This window comes from Gadus chalcogrammus, chromosome 12, assembly GCF_026213295.1.
Source record: "Gadus chalcogrammus isolate NIFS_2021 chromosome 12, NIFS_Gcha_1.0, whole genome shotgun sequence".
Taxonomy (NCBI): Eukaryota; Metazoa; Chordata; class Actinopteri; order Gadiformes; family Gadidae; genus Gadus; species Gadus chalcogrammus.
The window spans coordinates 9,977,749-9,997,352 of NC_079423.1; the positions used below are offsets into that span (position 1 = coordinate 9,977,749).

Below are 19,604 nucleotides of genomic sequence, written 5' to 3' on the forward strand. Positions count from 1 at the left end.
ATGATTGTTTTTGTAAAAGTGTAACGTCGAGCCTCAGCAGCTTTCTCACTCCTTATGTGCTACTGTATAAAACCTGGTTTTGCGCCTACACTAATTGCTTACGGTCTTACCACCCTGAACACGCCCGATCTCGTCTGATCTCGGAAGCTAAGCAGGGTCGGGCCTGGTTAGTACTTGGGTGGGAGACCGCCTGGGAATACCAGGTGCTGTAAGCTTTTTCTTTTTCAACTCGAGCTCATTGACTCCGTGGCCTACCGTGGCGTACCGTGACCTGATGTTTACTGCCAACCGCTTTGGAGGATTTAAGCAACATACAAAAACTGACAACGTCTCTCAAAACTATTTTTGTGAAACATGAGGACAGTATAGTGATACTGCCAGCAGGGAGCACCAGAGAGCTGAACGGACAGTTGTACATTTCTTAGACTTTCACCAACACAAACACGCACGCTCACTTCAGGGCCCCGTTTCCCGATAACGATGGATCCACGCTCGTACGATCATTCTCACGATGGATCTTGCGATCCATCGTCAATTTCTTTGGAGCGTTTCCCGAAACTCCTCTTAACGTGAACGCGCATTCGCTGCACTCACGACGTCGTAGGATTGTAACTGTCTACTGACACGGTGCTGAAATGGGCTCCGTGTGAGGGGGAGACGCAGGAATGTCGCAGGAAAATTGTGTTAAAAAGGGTTAAAATATATCCCCATCAAGGACAACAGCAGAGTAGCCTACGAAAAAAATAGACTGCAATTATATGAATGCTAAAGACATTAAAACACAATTGATTAGGCTTAAACCGACATATATCAGTCCTAATCCTGAATGCACTGTGCGTTTCACGGCATTTTCCCCCCTGAAATAATTCCTATTCACACCTGTGAATAACCCGGGAGACGTCCATGATGAGGAATACAACGATGCCCACCGTCTGGCCCGGTGCATCGTTGAGCGCACGATCGGGAGGTGGAAGTTGCGCTTAAATGCCTTCACAAGTCAGGCGGAGGGCTCCAGTTTTCGCCGGCCAAGTCATGCGCCGTGATATGTGTGACGGCTATGTTGCACAACATTGCAGCTAAGGCTGGGGTGGCATTGCTTGAACCGGAGGACGTTGAGGACGATGACGATGAGGAAGATCGGTGTGAGGACGGCCTCCCTCATAACTACGCGGCTGGTTTTCATGCGCGTCGAATAGTGATTGAGACTTTTTTTTAACCCCCTCCACCCTCCCTCATGTCACTAAACATTCCCGTCAACGTGACCAATCCCCACCATATCCCAGCCTTTTGCCTGCTCCTTTGCTTGTTTTTTATATATTTTTTATTTCTTTATGTTTTATTTTTTTTAATTTCTTTTATTTCGTTATTTTTTATTTTTTTTAATTTATTTAATTTAATTTTTTTTTACATTATTTTATGCTATGTTTTATGAGTAGCCTATGTCAGTCTGCACAAATCCCCCCACTTTCTCTCACACATTTTGAGTGCCCTGCCTGCGCAAACATTTTCTGGACTGTCCCGTTTTATTTTGGCCATTTTAACATCTTTCTTAATAAATTAATTAATAATCTTTATTGATTACCAAACTAAGAACATAAAGGCGCAATGCGTTTTAATAAAACGCATCCAATAGACGGAATGTCCGATGGTGTCGCCACTGAGGCTATAGCTGACGATGCTCTTAGCGTCCTACGAGTACCTACGAGCACCCCTGGAGTACTCGTTAGCTACGAGCGTTTTCAAGACGTTCGTTCCCCACGATGCTTTCGGGAAACGCGGTGAAAACTCTACGATGCCCTTTCGACACCCTTCACGATCCACTTAGGCTAACGACGCTTTCGGGAAACGGGGCCCAGATCATGGGAGGACGTCAAAAAATCACCACCCATTCTCTGACACTTTAACCGTTAACCTTGGTTCAAACATTTAACATCACACGCAAACGCAGTGTATTTCAGATAATTAATGAATTCAGATGTCACAATGATCGTTTACATGGATAAGGAGTCCTACTGAATCAATTACTGCCGTTTATATCTAACTAATGATTGTTTTTGTAAAAGTGTAACGTCGAGCCTCAGCAGCTTTCTCACTCCTTATGTGCTACTGTATAAAACCTGGTTTTGCGCCTGCACTAATTGCTTACGGCCATACCACCCTGAACACGCCTGATCTCGTCTGATCTTGGAAGCTAAGCAGGGTCGGGCCTGGTTAGTACTTGGATGGGAGACCGCCTGGGAATACCAGGTGCTGTAAGCTTTTTCTTTTTCAACTCGAGCTCATTGCCTCCGTGGCCTTCCGTGGCGTACCGTGACCTGATGTTTACTGCCAACCGCTTTGGAGGATTTAAGCAACATACAAAAACTGACAACGTCTCTCAAAACTATTTTTGTGAAACATGAGGACAGTATAGTGATACTGCCAGCAGGGAGCACCAGAGAGCTGAAACGACAGTTGTACATTTCTTAAACTTTCACCAACACAAACACGCACGCTCACTTCAGATCATGGGAGGACGTCAAAAAATCACCACCCATTCTCTGACACTTTAACCGTTAACCTTGGTTCAAACATTTAACATCACACGCACACGCAGTGTATTTCAGATAATTAATGAATTCAGATGTCACAATGATCGTTTACATGGATAAGGAGTCCTACTGAATCAATTACTGCCGTTTATATCTAACTAATGATTGTTTTTGTAAAAGTGTAACGTCGAGCCTCAGCAGCTTTCTCACTCCTTATGTGCTACTGTATAAAACCTGGTTTTGCGCCTGTACTAATTGCTTACGGCCATACCACCCTGAACACGCCCGATCTCGTCTGATCTCGGAAGCTAAGCAGGGTCGGGCCTGTTTAGTACTTGGATGGGAGACCGCCTCGGAATACCAGGTGCTGTAAGCTATTTCTTTTTCAACTCGAGCTCATTGACTCCGTGGCCTACCGTGGCGTACCGTGACCTGATGTTTACTGCCAACCGCTTTGGAGGATTTAAGCAACATACAAAAACTGACAACGTCTCTCAAAACTATTTTTGTGAAACATGAGGACAGTATAGTGATACTGCCAGCAGGGAGCACCAGAGAGCTGAACGGACAGTTGTACATTTCTTAAACTTTCACCAACACAAACACGCACGCTCACTTCAGATCATGGGAGGACGTCAAAAAATCACCACCCATTCTCTGACACTTTAACCGTTAACCTTGGTTCAAACATTTAACATCACACGCACACGCAGTGTATTTCAGATAATTAATGAATTCAGATGTCACAATGATCGTTTACATGGATAAGGAGTCCTACTGAATCAATTACTGCCGTTTATATCTAACTAATGATTGTTTTTGTAAAAGTGTAACGTCGAGCCTCAGCAGCTTTCTCACTCCTTATGTGCTACTGTATAAAACCTGGTTTTGCGCCTGCACTAATTGCTTACGGCCATACCACCCTGAACACACCCGATCTCGTTTGATCTCGGAAGCTAAGCAGGATCGGGCCTGGTTAGTACTTGGATGGGAGACCGCCTGGGAAAACTAGGTGCAGTAAGCTATTTCTTTTTCAACTCGAGCTCATTGACTCCGTGGCGTACCGTGACCTGATGTTTACTGCCAACCGCTTTGGAGGATTTAAGCAACATACAAAAACTGACAACGTCTCTCAAAACTATTTTTGTGAAACATGAGGACAGTATAGTGATACTGCCAGCAGGGAGCACCAGAGAGCTGAACCGACAGTTGTACATTTCTTAAACTTTCACCAACACAAACACGCACGCTCACTTCAGATCATGGGAGGACGTCAAAAAATCACCACCCATTCTCTGACACTTTAACCGTTAACCTTGGTTCAAACATTTAACATCACACGCACACGCGGTGTATTTCAGATAATTAATGAATTCAGATGTCACAATGATCGTTTACATGGATAAGGAGTCCTACTGAATCAATTACTGCCGTTTATATCTAACTAATGATTGTTTTTGTAAGAGTAACGTCGAGCCTCAGCAGCTTTCTCACTCCTTATGTGCTACTGTATAAAACCTGGTTTTGCGCCAGTACTAATTGATTACGGCTATACCACCCTGAACACGCCCGATCTCGTCTGATCTTGGAAGCTAAGCAGGGTCGGGCCTGGTTAGTACTTGGATGGGAGACCGCCTGGGAATACCAGGTGCTGTAAGCGTTTTCTTTTTCAACTTGAGCTCATTGCCTCCGTGGCCTAGCGTGGCGTACCGTGACCTGATGTTTACTGCCAACCGCTTTGGAGGATTTAAGCAACATACAAAAACTGACAACGTCTCTCAAAACTATTTTTGTGAAACATGAGGACAATATAGTGATACTGCCAGCAGGGAGCACCAGAGAGCTGAACCGACAGTTGTACATTTCTTAAACTTTCACCAACACAAACACGCACGCTCACTTCAGATCATGGGAGGACGTCAAAAAATCACCACCCATTCTCTGACACTTTAACCGTTAACCTTGGTTCAAACATTTAACATCACACGCACACGCAGTGTATTTCAGATAATTAATGAATTCAGGTGTCACAATGATCGTTTACATGGATAAGGAGTCCTACTGAATCAATTACTGCCGTTTATATCTAACTAATGATTGTTTTTGTAAAAGTGTAACGTCGAGCCTCAGCAGCTTTCTCACTCCTTATGTGCTACTGTATAAACCCTGGTTTTGCGCCTGTACTAATTGCTTACGGCCATACCACCCTGAATACTCCCGATCTCGTCTGATCTCGGAAGCTAAGCAGGGTCGGGCCTGGTTAGTACTTGGATGGGAGACCGCCTGGGAATACCAGGTGCTGTAAGCTTTTTCTTTTCCAACTCGAGCTCATTGACTCCGTGACCTACCGTGGCGTACCGTGACCTGATGTTTACTGCCAACCGCTTTGGAGGATTTAAGCAACATACAAAAACTGACAACGTCTCTCAAAACAATTTTTGTGAAACATGAGGACAGTATAGTGATACTGCCAGCAGGGAGCACCAGAGAGCTGAACCGACAGTTGTACATTTCTTAAACTTTCACCAACACAAACACGCACGCTCACTTCAGATCATGGGAGGACGTCAAAAAATCACCACCCATTCTCTGACACTTTAACCGTTAACCTTGGTTCAAACATTTAACATCACACGCACACGCGGTGTATTTCAGATAATTAATGAATTCAGATGTCACAATGATCGTTTACATGGATAAGGAGTCCTACTGAATCAATTACTGCCGTTTATATCTAACTAATGATTGTTTTTGTAAAAGTGTAACGTCGAGCCTCAGCAGCTTTCTCACTCCTTATGTGCTAAAATCACCACCCATTCTTGTACATTGTACATTTCTTAAACTTTCACCAACACAAACACGCACGCTCACTTCAGATCATGGGAGGACGTCAAAAAATCACCACCCATTCTCTGACACTTTAACCGTTAACCTTGGTTCAAACATTTAACATCACACGCACACGCAGTGTATTTCAGATAATTAATGAATTCAGATGTCACAATGATCGTTTACATGGATAAGGAGTCCTACTGAATCAATTACTGCCGTTTATATCTAACTAATGATTGTTTTTGTAAAAGTGTAACGTCGAGCCTCAGCAGCTTTCTCACTCCTTACGTGCTACTGTATAAAACCTGGTTTTGCGCCTGCACTAATTGCTTTCGGCCATACCACCCTGAATACTCCCGATCTCGTCTGATCTCGGAAGCTAAGCAGGGTCGGGCCTGGTTAGTACATGGATGGGAGACCGCCTGGGAGACCGCCTGGGAATACCATGTGTTGAAAGCTTTTTCTTTTTCAACTCGAGCTCATTGACTCCGTGGCGTACCGTGACCTGATGTTTACTGCCAACCGCTTTGGAGGATTTAAGCAACATACAAAAACTGACAACGTCTCTCAAAACTATTTTTGTGAAACATGAGGACAGTATAGTGATACTGCCAGCAGGGAGCACCAGAGAGCTGAACCGACAGTTGTACATTTCTTAAACTTTCACCAACACAAACACGCACGCTCACTTCAGATCATGGGAGGACGTCAAAAAATCACCACCCATTCTCTGACACTTTAACCGTTAACCTTGGTTCAAACATTTAACATCACACGCACACGCAGTGTATTTCAGATAATTAATGAATTCAGATGTCACAATGATCGTTTACATGGATAAGGAGTCCTACTGAATCAATTACTGCCGTTTATATCTAACTAATGATTGTTTTTGTAAGAGTGTAACGTCGAGCCTCAGCAGCTTTCTCACTCCTTATGTGCTACTGTATAAAACCTGGTTTTGCGCCTGCTCTAATTGCTTTCGGCCATACCACCCTGAACACGCCCGATCTCGTCTGATCTCGGAAGCTAAGCAGGGTCGGGCCTGGTTAGTACTTGGATGGGAGACCGCCTGGGAATACCAGGTGCTGTAAGCTATTTCTTTTTCAACTCGAGCTCATTGACTCCGTGGCGTACCGTGACCTGATGTTTACTGCCAACCGCTTTGGAGGATTTAAGCAACATACAAAAACTGACAACGTCTCTCAAAACTATTTTTGTGAAACATGAGGACAGTATAGTGATACTGCCAGCAGGGACCACCAGAGAGCTGAACCGACAGTTGTACATTTCTTAAACTTTCACCAACACAAACACGCACGCTCACTTCAGATCATGGGAGGACGTCAAAAAATCACCACCCATTCTCTGACACTTTAACCGTTAACCTTGGTTCAAACATTTAACATCACACGCACACGCAGTGTATTTCAGATAATTAATGAATTCAGATGTCACAATGATCGTTTACATGGATAAGGAGTCCTACTGAATCAATTACTGCCGTTTATATCGAACTAATGATTGTTTTTGTAAAAGTGTAACGTCGAGCCTCAGCAGCTTTCGCACTCCTTATGTGCTACTGTATAAAACCTGGTTTTGCGCCTGCACTAATTGCTTACGGCCATACCACCCTGAACACGCCCGATCTCGTCTGATCTCGGAAGCTAAGCAGGGTCGGGCCTGGTTAGTACTTGGATGGGAGACCGCCTGGGAATACCAGGTGCTGTAAGCGATTTCTTTTTCAACTCGAGCTCGTTGCCTCCGTGGCCTACCGTGGTGTACCGTGACCTGATGTTTACTGCCAACCGCTTTGGAGGATTTAAGCAACTGACAACGTCTCTCAAAACTATTTTTGTGAAACATGAGGACAGTATAGTGATACTGCCAGCAGGGAGCACCAGAGAGCTGAACCGACAGTTGTACATTTCTTAAACTTTCACCAACACAAACACGCACGCTCACTTCAGATCATGGGAGGACGTCAAAAAATCACCACCCATTCTCTGACACTTTAACCGTTAACCTTGGTTCAAACATTTAACATCACACGCACACGCAGTGTATTTCAGATAATTAATGAATTCAGATGTCACAATGATCGTTTACATGGATAAGGAGTTCTACTGAATCAATTACTGCCGTTTATATCTAACTAATGATTGTTTTTGTATGAGTGTAACGTCGAGCCTCAGCAGCTTTCTCACTCCTTATGTGCTACTGTATAAAACCTGGTTTTGCGCCTGCACTATTTGCTCACGGCCATACCACCCTGAACACGCCCGATCTCGTCTGATCTCGGAAAATAAGCAGGGTCGGGCCTGGTTAGTACTTGGATGGGGGACCGCCTGGGAATACCAGGTGCTGTAAGCTTTTTCTTTTTCAACTCGAGCTCATTGACTCCGTGGCGTACCGTGACCTGATGTTTACTGCCAACCGCATTGGAGGATTTAAGCAACATACAAAAACTGACAACGTCTCTCAAAACTATTTTTGTGAAACATGAGGACAGTATAGTGATACTGCCAGCAGGGAGCACCAGAGAGCTGAACCGACAGTTGTACATTTCTTAAACTTTCACCAACACAAACACGCACGCTCACTTCAGATCATGGGAGGACGTCAAAAAATCACCACCCATTCTCTGACACTTTAACCGTTAACCTTGGTTCAAACATTTAACGTCACACGCACACGCAGTGTATTTCAGATAATTAATGAATTCAGATGTCACAATGATCGTTTACATGGATAAGGAGTCCTACTGAATCAATTACTGCCGTTTATATCTAACTAATGATTGTTTTTGTAAAAGTGTAATGTCGAGCCTCAGCAGCTTTCTCACTCCTTATGTGCTACTGTATAAAACCTGGTTTTGCGCCTGCACTAATTGCTTACGGCCATTCCACCCTGAACACGCCCGATCTCGTCTGATTTCGGAAGCTAAGCAGGGTCGGGCCTGGTTAGTACTTTGATGGGAGACCGCCTGGGAATACCAGGAGCTGTAAGCTTTTTCTTTTTCAACTCGAGCTTATTGCCTCCGTGGCCTACCGTGGCGTACCGTGACCTGATGTTTACTGCCAACCGCTTTGGAGGATTTAAGCAACATACAAAAACTGACAACGTCTCTCAAAACTATTTTTGTGAAACATGAGGACAGTATAGTGATACTGCCAGCAGGGAACACCAGAGAGCTGAAACGACAGTTGTACATTTCTTAAACTTTCACCAACACAAACACGCACGCTCACTTCAGATCATGGGAGGACGTCAAAAAATCACCACCCATTCTCTGACACTTTAACCGTTAACCTTGGTTCAAACATTTAACATCACACGCACACGCAGTGTATTTCAGATAATTAATGAATTCAGATGTCACAATGATCGTTTACATGGATATGGAGTCCTACTGAATCAATTACTGCCGTTTATATCTAACTAATGATTGTTTTTGTAAAAGTGTAACGTCGAGCCTCAGCAGCTTTCTCACTCCTTATGTGCTACTGTATAAAACCTGGTTTTGCGCCTACACTATTTGCTTACGGCCATACCACCCTGAACACGCCCGATCTCGTCTGATCTCGGAAGCTAAGCAGGGTCGGGCCTGGTTAGTACTTGGATGGGAGACCGCCTGGGAATACCAGGTGCTGTAAGCTTTTTCTTTTTCAACTCGAGCTCATTGACTCCGTGGCCTACCGTGGCGTACCGTGACCTGATGTTTACTGCCAACCGCTTTGGAGGATTTAAGCAACATACAAAAACTGACAACGTCTCTCAAAACTATTTTTGTGAAACATGAGGACAGTATAGTGATACTGCCAGCAGGGAGCACCAGAGAGCTGAACCGACAGTTGTACATTTCTTAAACTTTCACCAACACAAACACGCACGCTCACTTCAGATCATGGGAGGACGTCAAAAAATCACCACCCATTCTCTGACACTTTAACCGTTAACCTTGGTTCAAACATTTAACATCACACGCACACGCAGTGTATTTCAGATAATTAATGAATTCAGATGTCACAATGATCGTTTACATGGATAAGGAGTTCTACTGAATCAATTACTGCCGTTTATATCTAACTAATGATTGTTTTTGTAAAAGTGTAACGTCGAGCCTCAGCAGCTTTCTCACTCCTTATGTGCTACTGTATAAAACCTGGTTTTGCGCCTGCACGAATTGCTTACGGCCATACCACCCTGAACACGCCCGATCTCGTCTGATCGCGGAAACTAAGCAGGGTCGGGCCTGGTTAGTACTTGGATGGGAGACCTCCTCAGAAGCCCAGGTTGCTGTAAGTAGTGACGGGTGTCACCAAAAAGAAAAAAAAAAAAAAAACACGCCCGTTCTCGTCTGATCTCGGAAGCTAAGCAGGGTTGGGCCTAGTTAGTACTTGGATGGGAGACCGCCTGGGATTACCAGGTGCTGTAAGCTTTTTCTTTTTCAACTCGAGCTCATTGACTCCGTTGCGTACCGTGACCTGATGTTTACTGCCAACCGCTTTGGAGGATTTAAGCAACATACAAAAACTGACAACGTCTCTCAAAACTATTTTTGTGAAACATGAGGACAGTATAGTGATACTGCCAGCAGGGAACACCAGAGAGCTGAAACGACAGTTGTACATTTCTTAAACTTTCACCAACACAAACACGCACGCTCACTTCAGATCATGGGAGGACGTCAAAAAATCACCACCCATTCTCTGACACTTTAACCGTTAACCTTGGTTCAAACATTTAACATCACACGCACACGCAGTGTATTTCAGATAATTAATGAATTCAGATGTCACAATGATCGTTTACATGGATAAGGAGTCCTACTGAATCAATTACTGCCGTTTATATCTAACTAATGATTGTTTTTGTAAAAGTGTAACGTCGAGCCTCAGCAGCTTTCTCACTCCTTATGTGCTACTGTATAAAACCTGGTTTTGCGCCTGCACTAATTGCTTACGGCCATACCACCCTGAACACGCCTGATCTCGTCTGATCTCGGAAGCTAAGCAGGGTCGGGCCTGGTTAGTACTTGGATGGGAGACCGCCTGGGAATACCAGGTGCTGTAAGCATTTTCTTTTTCAACTCGAGCTCATTGACTCCGTGGCCTACCGTGGCGTACCGTGACCTGATGTTTACTGCCAACCGCTTTGGAGGATTTAAGCAACATACAAAAACTGACAACGTCTCTCAAAACTATTTTTGTGAAACATGAGGACAGTATAGTGATACTGCCAGCAGGGAGCACCAGAGAGCTGAACCGACAGTTGTACATTTCTTAAACTTTCACCAACACAAACACGCATGCTCACTTCAGATCATGGGAGGACGTCAAAAAATCACCACCCATTCTCTGACACTTTAACCGTTAACCTTGGTTCAAACATTTAACATCACACGCTCACGCAGTGTATTTCAGATAATTAATGAATTCAGATGTCACAATGATCGTTTACATGGATAAGGAGTCCTACTGAATCAATTACTGCTGTTTATATCTAACTAATGATTGTTTTTGTAAAAGTGTAACGTCGAGCCTCAGCAGCTTTCTCACTCCTTATGTGCTACTGTATAAAACCTGGTTTTGCGCCTGCACTAATTGCTTACGGCCATACCACCCTGAACACGCCTGATCTCGTCTGATCTCGGAAGCTAAGCAGGGTCGGGCCTGGTTAGTACTTGGATGGGAGACCGCCTGGGAATACCAGGTGCTGTAAGCTTTTTCTTTTTCAACTCGAGCTCATTGACTCCGTGGCCTACCGTGGCGTACCGTGACCTGATGTTTACTGCCAACCGCTTTGGAGGATTTAAGCAACATACAAAAACTGACAACGTCTCTCAAAACTATTTTTGTGAAACATGAGGACAGTATAGTGATACTGCCAGCAGGGAGCACCAGAGAGCTGAACCGACAGTTGTACATTTCTTAAACTTTCACCAACGCAAACACGCACGCTCACTTCAGATCATGGGAGGACATCAAAAAATCACCACCCATTCTCTGACACTTTAACCGTTAACCTTGGTTCAAACATTTAACATCACACGCACACGCAATGTATTTCAGATAATTAATGAATTCAGATGTCACAATGATCGTTTACATGGATAAGGAGTCCTACTGAATCAATTACTGCCGTTTATATCTAACTAATGATTGTTTTTGTAAAAGTGTAACGTCAAGCCTCAGCAGCTTTCTCACTCCTTATGTGCTACTGTATAAAACCTGGTTTTGCGCTTGCACTAATTGCTTACGGCCATACCACACTGAACACGCCCGATCTCGTCTGATCTCGGAAGCTAAGCAGGGTCGCGCCTGGATAGTACTTGGATGGGAGACCGCCTGGGAATACCAGGTGCTGTAAGCTATTTCTTTTTCAACTCGAGCTCATTGCCTCCGTGGCCTACCGTGGCGTACCGTGACCTGATGTTTACTGCCAACCGCTTTGGAGGATTTTAGCAACATACAAAAACTGACAACGTCTCTCAAAACTATTTTTGTGAAACATGAGGACAGTATAGTGATACTGCCAGTAGGGAGCACCAGAGAGCTGAAACGACAGTTGTACATTTCTTAAACTTTCACCAACACAAACACGCACGCTCACTTCAGATCATGGGAGGACGTCAAAAAATCACCACCCATTCTCTGACACTTTAACCGTTAACCTTGGTTCAAACATTTAACATCACACGCACACGCAGTGTATTTCAGATAATTGATGAATTTAGGTGTCACAATGATCGTTTACATGGATAAGGAGTCCTACTGAATCAATTACTGCCGTTTATATCTAACTAATGATTGTTTTTGTAAAAGTGTAACGTCGAGCCTCAGCAGCTTTCTCACTCCTTATGTGCTACTGTATAAACCCTGGTTTTGCGCCTGTACTAATTGCTTACGGCCATACCACCCTGAATACTCCCGATCTCGTCTGATCTCGGAAGCTAAGCAGGGTCGGGCCTGGTTAGTACTTGGATGGGAGACCGCCTGGGAATACCAGGTGCTGTAAGCTTTTTCTTTTCCAACTCGAGCTCATTGACTCCGTGACCTACCGTGGCGTACCGTGACCTGATGTTTACTGCCAACCGCTTTGGAGGATTTAAGCAACATACAAAAACTGACAACGTCTCTCAAAACAATTTTTGTGAAACATGAGGACAGTATAGTGATACTGCCAGCAGGGAGCACCAGAGAGCTGAACCGACAGTTGTACATTTCTTAAACTTTCACCAACACAAACACGCACGCTCACTTCAGATCATGGGAGGACGTCAAAAAATCACCACCCATTCTCTGACACTTTAACCGTTAACCTTGGTTCAAACATTTAACATCACACGCACACGCGGTGTATTTCAGATAATTAATGAATTCAGATGTCACAATGATCGTTTACATGGATAAGGAGTCCTACTGAATCAATTACTGCCGTTTATATCTAACTGATGATTGTTTTTGTAAAAGTGTAACGTCGAGCCTCAGCAGCTTTCTCACTCCTTATGTGCTAAAATCACCACCCATTCTTGTACATTGTACATTTCTTAAACTTTCACCAACACAAACACGCACGCTCACTTCAGATCATGGGAGGACGTCAAAAAATCACCACCCATTCTCTGACACTTTAACCGTTAACCTTGGTTCAAACATTTAACATCACACGCACACGCAGTGTATTTCAGATAATTAATGAATTCAGATGTCACAATGATCGTTTACATGGATAAGGAGTCCTACTGAATCAATTACTGCCGTTTATATCTAACTAATGATTGTTTTTGTAAAAGTGTAACGTCGAGCCTCAGCAGCTTTCTCACTCCTTACGTGCTACTGTATAAAACCTGGTTTTGCGCCTGCACTAATTGCTTTCGGCCATACCACCCTGAATACTCCCGATCTCGTCTGATCTCGGAAGCTAAGCAGGGTCGGGCCTGGTTAGTACATGGATGGGAGACCGCCTGGGAGACCGCCTGGGAATACCATGTGTTGAAAGCTTTTTCTTTTTCAACTCGAGCTCATTGACTCCGTGGCGTACCGTGACCTGATGTTTACTGCCAACCGCTTTGGAGGATTTTAGCAACATACAAAAACTGACAACGTCTCTCAAAACTATTTTTGTGAAACATGAGGACAGTATAGTGATACTGCCAGCAGGGAGCACCAGAGAGCTGAAACGACAGTTGTACATTTCTTAAACTTTCACCAACACAAACACGCACGCTCACTTCAGATCATGGGAGGACGTCAAAAAATCACCACCCATTCTCTGACACTTTAACCGTTAACCTTGGTTCAAACATTTAACATCACACGCACACGCAGTGTTTTTCAGATAATTAATGAATTCAGATGTCACAATGATCGTTTACATGGATAAGGAGTCCTACTGAATCAATTACTGCCGTTTATATCTAACTAATGATTGTTTTTGTAAGAGTGTAAAGTCGAGCCTCAGCAGCTTTCTCACTCCTTATGTGCTACTGTATAAAACCTGGTTTTGCGCCTACACTAATTGCTTACGGCCATACCACCCTGAACACGCCCGATCTCGTCTGATATAGGAAGCTAAGCAGGGTCGGGCCTGGTTAGTACTTGGATGGGAGACCGCCTGGGAATACCAGGTGCTGTAAGCTTTTTCTTTTTCAACTCGAGCTCATTGCCTCCGTGGCCTACCGTGGCGTACCGTGACCTGATGTTTACTGCCAACCGCTTTGGAGGATTTTAGCAACATACAAAAACTGACAACGTCTCTCAAAACTATTTTTGTGAAACATGAGGACAGTATAGTGATACTGCCAGTAGGGAGCACCAGAGAGCTGAAACGACAGTTGTACATTTCTTAAACTTTCACCAACACAAACACGCACGCTCACTTCAGATCATGGGAGGACATCAAAAAATCACCACCCATTCTCTGACACTTTAACCGTTAACCTTGGTTCAAACATTTAACATCACACGCACACGCAATGTATTTCAGATAATTAATGAATTCAGATGTCACAATGATCGTTTACATGGATAAGGAGTCCTACTGAATCAATTACTGCCGTTTATATCTAACTAATGATTGTTTTTGTAAAAGTGTAACGTCAAGCCTCAGCAGCTTTCTCACTCCTTATGTGCTACTGTATAAAACCTGGTTTTGCGCCTGCACTAATTGCTTACGGCCATACCACCCTGAACACGCCCGATCTCGTCTGATATAGGAAGCTAAGCAGGGTCGGGCCTGGTTAGTACTTGGATGGGAGACCGCCTTGGAATACCAGGTGCTGTAAGCTTTTTCTTTTTCAACTCGAGCTCATTGCCTCCGTGGCCTACCGTGGCGTACCGTGACCTGATGTTTACTGCCAACCGCTTTGGAGGATTTAAGCAACATACAAAAACTGACGACGTCTCTCAAAACTATTTTTGTGAAACATGAGGACAGTATAGTGATACTGCCAGCAGGGAGCACCAGAGAGCTGAAACGACAGTTGTACATTTCTTAAACTTTCACCAACACAAACACGCACGCTCACTTCAGATCATGGGAGGACGTCAAAAAATCACCACCCATTCTCTGACACTTTAACCGTTAACCTTGGTTCAAACATTTAACATCACACGCACACGCAGTGTATTTCAGATAATTAATGAATTCAGATGTCACAATGATCGTTTACATGGATAAGGAGTCCTACTGAATCAATTACTGCCGTTTATATCTAACTAATGATTGTTTTTGTAAGAGTGTAAAGTCGAGCCTCAGCAGCTTTCTCACTCCTTATGTGCTACTGTATAAAACCTGGTTTTGCGCCTGCACTAATTGCTTACGGCTATACCACCCTGAACATGCCCGTTCTCGTCTGATCTCGGAAGCTAAGCAGGGTCGGGCCTGGTTAGTACTTGGATAGGAGACCGCCTGGGATTACCAGGTGCTGTAAGCTTTTTCTTTTTCAACTCGAGCTCATTGACTCCGTGGCGTACCGTGACCTGATGTTTACTGCCAACCGCTTTGGAGGATTTAAGCAACATACAAAAACTGACGTCTCTCAAAACTATTTTTGTGAAACATGAGGACAGTATAGTGATACTGCCAGCAGGGAGCACCAGAGAGCTGAAACGACAGTTGTACATTTCTTAAACTTTCACCAACACAAACACGCACGCTCACTTCAGATCATGGGAGGACGTCAAAAAATCACCACCCATTCTCTGACACTTTAACCGTTAACCTTGGTTCAAACATTTAACATCACACGCACACGCAGTGTATTTCAGATAATTAATGAATTCAGATGTCACAATGATCATTTACATGGATAAGGAGTCCTACTGAATCAATTACTGCCGTTTATATCTAACTAATGATTGTTTTTGTAAAAGTGTAACGTCGAGCCTCAGCAGCTTTCTCACTCCTTATGTGCTACTGTATAAAACCTGGTTTTGCGCCTATACTAATTGCTTACGGCCATACCACCCTGAACACGCCCGATCTCGTCTGATCTCGGAAGCTAAGCAGGGTCGAGCCTGGTTAGTACTTGGATGGGAGACCTCCTGGGAATACCAGGTGCTGTAAGCTTTTTCTTTTTCAACTCGAGCTCATTGACTCCGTGGCCTACCGTGGCGTACCGTGACCTGATGTTTACTGCCAACCGCTTTGGAGGATTTAAGCAACATACAAAAACTGACAACGTCTCTCAAAACTATTTTTGTGAAACATGAGGACAGTATAGTGATACTGCCAGCAGGGAGCACCAGAGAGCTGAACCGACAGTTGTACATTTCTTAAACTTTCACCAACACAAACACGCACGCTCACTTCAGATCATGGGAGGACGTCAAAAAATCACCACCCATTCTCTGACACTTTAACCGTTAACCTTGGTTCAAACATTTAACATCACACTGTTACGACCCGGCTAGTTTTAAGAGCCGCAACACGTGATTGGGATGTTAAATGAAAAGGATGGGAAACCATGGACAGATTCAGGTCAAATTCGGGGATTTAATCAAGTGAGAAGAGTGCACATGCACACAGAATTACAACAAAAGAAAACTACACAGGGTTAACAAAAGGCACTGGCTGAAACCACTCAATTCACAGCCAGGCAATACAACGACATCAAACTCCCATTTCCTAAACCACCACAAATGGTAGGTAGCAACAAAGAGGCGGACTGATCACTGGTTCACAGCCGCCCCGAACTGTGGACACACACGCTATTTATGCAGCTGGCTTGATTGAAGACTCGTGCTTGGTAGCTTCGATGGGATCCAGGAAGTAGGGAGGGGACCAATCATCGGAAAGGAAAACCCCCAGCTGGATTTGCATACAGAATCATGGAACTTCAAATGCACATTAGACGGCAGCCGTAACACTCCCCCCCTTAAATTACAAGCCCTTGCGGCTTGGCGTTAAGGTTTCATGCATAAACATAGCTAACACACATCTCTAGCGCCTAGACAAAACATCAGCGACCCCATTTTCAGATCCCTTTTTATGTTGGATGTCGAGGTTGAAGTCTTGTACCGGCCAATCAGCACCTCCAGATCACTTTGCTGTCCAGCAGTTAAATGCTGAAAACAGCTTGACAGGTTTGCAAGCATCTCCGAATTTGGAAGTCGGACCGGCTGATGTGTAGGAACGCGCAACGGTGGGTCATCTCCGTAGAGAGCACCCACAGGTTCTGTCACAATGAGAGCAGCAACTTTAATATCCGACGGTTCAGCTACTAAGGCAGGAGCAGGAGGCTCCCCCTGAACAGGCAATAAGAAACTCTCAGCCCCTTTCTCCTCTTTGTCACCTGAGAGAACTGACATGAATAAACTGTCAGACAACGAAACTTCACGATCATCTGGGCTAATCTCATGGGAGCGAGCACGAGTTACAGCGCAGGCTGGAAATACATTCGGAGGTGTCTGATCTGATGATTGGTTCCCATCACGCTGGGGTTGATCTAGAACTTCTAGCGTGGGAGTTACCTTACCTCCTGCGATATCGTTCCCCATCAGGAGTACGATACCGGGGATTGGCAGTTCAGTACAAACTGCTACTGGGAAGAATCCAGTAACGAGAGTGGACTGAATATGGATGCGGTGCACTGGCCGTGGTACGCAACACATTTCAACCCCTCTAAGAACTGATTGGTAATGGCAAGCAGAGTTATCAGAAAAAGGAAGCGCTGATGCCAGAATAACAGATTGCGCGCAAGCAGTATCTCGCAAGATCCGTATGGAGTGTCTATCAGCTGCCTCACCAGACAGTGACACAAATGCATCAAATACGAATGGCTTAAAACAGTCATCAATTTTCTGATCAGATGAGTTAGTGTTCACCCCATGATCTGCTTTAATCAGTCCTACCCCTTTTGCTTGAAAGGAGCGTGAGGGCTGTTCTCTACGTTCTAGTGTCGAGCAATTTGCAATGACATGGCCAACTTGGTGGCAGTAATAACATTCCCTTTCCTCTTGCGACCCACGTGGGTTAGATAATCTAGGAGGAGGGGAGTGTGACACAGCAGAAAAAGCAAATTTATGAGTTAACACGTACTCATCAGCCAGTACAGCGGCAGCAGAAAGTACTCCTGCTTTCTGCTCATTCAGGTACACAACAATATGCTCAGACAAACACCGCTTAAAGTCCTCTACCAAGATCAGCTCTCTCAACGCATTGAAATCACTAACTTTACATGTTGCACACCATTTATCAAATAGCGTTCCCTTCTCACGGGCAAACTCAACATAGGTCTGAGCAGAAGTTTTCTTGTGACCTCGGAACTTCTGTCGGTATGCTTCGGGGACAAGTTCGTATGCTCGTAGGATAGCCGTCTTAACAGTTGCATAATTTAAACTATCTTCAACAGGGAGTGCGCCCATAGCATCCTGTGCTTTACCATGCATTTTACACTGAAGTAGAAGCGTCCATATTTCAGGTGGCCATTGTAAAGCAGCAGCTATTCTCTCAAACACATTGAAATAGGAGTCAACTTCACTATCCCAAAATACAGGTACTAAAGCCACATGCTTACTAATGTCAAACACCACTTTAGGTGAACTGGTGGAGGTGGTGGAAGGTGGCGACATAGCTAAGCCTCTATGAGCACTCCGCCCTGTTTCAGAAGCCTCAAGCTCGAGCTGTCTCAGCCTCACTGCCGTCTCAGCCTGAATTTCAGCTTTTCTTATTTCCAGCTTAAGCTGGAGCTGGGCTTGCATCTCCCGCTCATGAGCTTCCAGTTGCAGCCGAGCCAGACGGACTTTAAGCCGTGCCCCAGTACTGCCAGTACCGCTAGGTGGGGAAAGATCATACTTAGGCATAGTAAACGGGGTCTTCCCTCGCTCACCTGCCTGGTAGGCTTTCCCCGAGTCTGAGGGCGTCTCAGCACTTGGATCACTCGCTGCTCCTGCTGAGGAACGGGGAAGAGACACGGACTCCAACTGCTCAGTCATAGTAATCACACCCTGTTCCACCAATCCACTAATCACTCGTTCTCTAATTTCTTTTTTAAGCATGGACCTGATAACGGGAATGTTGAAGTGGATGGCTATCTCCACTAAATCATCCTTCCTACCATTATACACTTGTACAACCGTAGGATGTTCAACAAATGCATCGAAATTAAACTTTCCTGCCATGGTTCTCATTTAACGATCCCGGACGAGCCCCCATTTATGTTACGACCCGGCTAGTTTTAAGAGCCGCAACACGTGATTGGGATGTTAAATGAAAAGGATGGGAAACCATGGACAGATTCAGGTCAAATTCGGGGATTTAATCAAGTGAGAAGAGTGCACATGCACACAGAATTACAACAAAAGAAAACTACACAGGGTTAACAAAAGGCACTGGCTGAAACCACTCAATTCACAGCCAGGCAATACAACGACATCAAACTCCCATTTCCTAAACCACCACAAATGGTAGGCAGCAACAAAGAGGCGGACTGATCACTGGTTCACAGCCGCCCCGAACTGTGGACACACACGCTATTTATGCAGCTGGCTTGATTGAAGACTCGTGCTTGGTAGCTTCGATGGGATCCAGGAAGTAGGGAGGGGACCAATCATCGGAAAGGAAAACCCCCAGCTGGATTTGCATACAGAATCATGGAACTTCAAATGCACATTAGACGGCAGCCGTAACAACACGCACACGCAGTGTATTTCAGATAATTAATGAATTCAGATGTCACAATGATCGTTTACATGGATAAGGAGTCCTACTGAATCAATTACTGCCGTTTATATC

The 19,604-nt window shown here is 44.5% G+C and overlaps 20 non-coding genes and 2 pseudogenes across 20 annotated transcripts; all 22 read left to right on the forward strand.

Annotated features, from left to right (window-relative positions):
* The first annotated feature begins 96 nt into the window (after positions 1-96).
* LOC130400592 (5S ribosomal RNA) lies at positions 97-215 on the forward strand. Its single transcript, XR_008903070.1, has one exon. It is a non-coding gene; the product is annotated as a 5S ribosomal RNA (ribosomal RNA).
* A 1,925-nt stretch (positions 216-2,140) lies between these two features.
* On the forward strand, positions 2,141-2,259 carry LOC130400961 (5S ribosomal RNA). The gene has a single exon (XR_008903427.1). It is a non-coding gene; the product is annotated as a 5S ribosomal RNA (ribosomal RNA).
* A 529-nt stretch (positions 2,260-2,788) lies between these two features.
* LOC130400886 (5S ribosomal RNA) lies at positions 2,789-2,907 on the forward strand. The gene has a single exon (XR_008903356.1). It is a non-coding gene; the product is annotated as a 5S ribosomal RNA (ribosomal RNA).
* A 529-nt stretch (positions 2,908-3,436) lies between these two features.
* Positions 3,437-3,555, forward strand: LOC130394975 (5S ribosomal RNA). The gene has a single exon (XR_008898082.1). It is a non-coding gene; the product is annotated as a 5S ribosomal RNA (ribosomal RNA).
* A 517-nt stretch (positions 3,556-4,072) lies between these two features.
* LOC130394721 (5S ribosomal RNA) lies at positions 4,073-4,191 on the forward strand. The gene has a single exon (XR_008897852.1). It is a non-coding gene; the product is annotated as a 5S ribosomal RNA (ribosomal RNA).
* Positions 4,192-4,720: 529 nt separating this feature from the next.
* LOC130396601 (5S ribosomal RNA) lies at positions 4,721-4,839 on the forward strand. Its single transcript, XR_008899228.1, has one exon. It is a non-coding gene; the product is annotated as a 5S ribosomal RNA (ribosomal RNA).
* An 852-nt stretch (positions 4,840-5,691) lies between these two features.
* On the forward strand, positions 5,692-5,822 carry LOC130396095 (5S ribosomal RNA; annotated as a pseudogene).
* Positions 5,823-6,341: 519 nt separating this feature from the next.
* Positions 6,342-6,460, forward strand: LOC130400138 (5S ribosomal RNA). Its single transcript, XR_008902616.1, has one exon. It is a non-coding gene; the product is annotated as a 5S ribosomal RNA (ribosomal RNA).
* A 519-nt stretch (positions 6,461-6,979) lies between these two features.
* LOC130399721 (5S ribosomal RNA) lies at positions 6,980-7,098 on the forward strand. The gene has a single exon (XR_008902222.1). It is a non-coding gene; the product is annotated as a 5S ribosomal RNA (ribosomal RNA).
* A 519-nt stretch (positions 7,099-7,617) lies between these two features.
* LOC130394695 (5S ribosomal RNA) lies at positions 7,618-7,736 on the forward strand. Its single transcript, XR_008897828.1, has one exon. It is a non-coding gene; the product is annotated as a 5S ribosomal RNA (ribosomal RNA).
* Positions 7,737-8,255: 519 nt separating this feature from the next.
* LOC130394785 (5S ribosomal RNA) lies at positions 8,256-8,374 on the forward strand. Its single transcript, XR_008897909.1, has one exon. It is a non-coding gene; the product is annotated as a 5S ribosomal RNA (ribosomal RNA).
* A 529-nt stretch (positions 8,375-8,903) lies between these two features.
* LOC130398152 (5S ribosomal RNA) lies at positions 8,904-9,022 on the forward strand. The gene has a single exon (XR_008900734.1). It is a non-coding gene; the product is annotated as a 5S ribosomal RNA (ribosomal RNA).
* A 529-nt stretch (positions 9,023-9,551) lies between these two features.
* On the forward strand, positions 9,552-9,671 carry LOC130395790 (5S ribosomal RNA). The gene has a single exon (XR_008898804.1). It is a non-coding gene; the product is annotated as a 5S ribosomal RNA (ribosomal RNA).
* A 652-nt stretch (positions 9,672-10,323) lies between these two features.
* Positions 10,324-10,442, forward strand: LOC130400203 (5S ribosomal RNA). Its single transcript, XR_008902679.1, has one exon. It is a non-coding gene; the product is annotated as a 5S ribosomal RNA (ribosomal RNA).
* Positions 10,443-10,971: 529 nt separating this feature from the next.
* Positions 10,972-11,090, forward strand: LOC130399978 (5S ribosomal RNA). Its single transcript, XR_008902467.1, has one exon. It is a non-coding gene; the product is annotated as a 5S ribosomal RNA (ribosomal RNA).
* Positions 11,091-11,619: 529 nt separating this feature from the next.
* LOC130394953 (5S ribosomal RNA) lies at positions 11,620-11,738 on the forward strand. The gene has a single exon (XR_008898062.1). It is a non-coding gene; the product is annotated as a 5S ribosomal RNA (ribosomal RNA).
* Positions 11,739-12,267: 529 nt separating this feature from the next.
* Positions 12,268-12,386, forward strand: LOC130396613 (5S ribosomal RNA). The gene has a single exon (XR_008899239.1). It is a non-coding gene; the product is annotated as a 5S ribosomal RNA (ribosomal RNA).
* Positions 12,387-13,238: 852 nt separating this feature from the next.
* Positions 13,239-13,369, forward strand: LOC130396096 (5S ribosomal RNA; annotated as a pseudogene).
* A 519-nt stretch (positions 13,370-13,888) lies between these two features.
* On the forward strand, positions 13,889-14,007 carry LOC130394944 (5S ribosomal RNA). The gene has a single exon (XR_008898054.1). It is a non-coding gene; the product is annotated as a 5S ribosomal RNA (ribosomal RNA).
* Positions 14,008-14,536: 529 nt separating this feature from the next.
* On the forward strand, positions 14,537-14,655 carry LOC130395415 (5S ribosomal RNA). Its single transcript, XR_008898473.1, has one exon. It is a non-coding gene; the product is annotated as a 5S ribosomal RNA (ribosomal RNA).
* Positions 14,656-15,184: 529 nt separating this feature from the next.
* Positions 15,185-15,303, forward strand: LOC130395843 (5S ribosomal RNA). The gene has a single exon (XR_008898850.1). It is a non-coding gene; the product is annotated as a 5S ribosomal RNA (ribosomal RNA).
* Positions 15,304-15,819: 516 nt separating this feature from the next.
* Positions 15,820-15,938, forward strand: LOC130400423 (5S ribosomal RNA). Its single transcript, XR_008902905.1, has one exon. It is a non-coding gene; the product is annotated as a 5S ribosomal RNA (ribosomal RNA).
* The last annotated feature ends 3,666 nt before the right edge of the window (positions 15,939-19,604 follow it).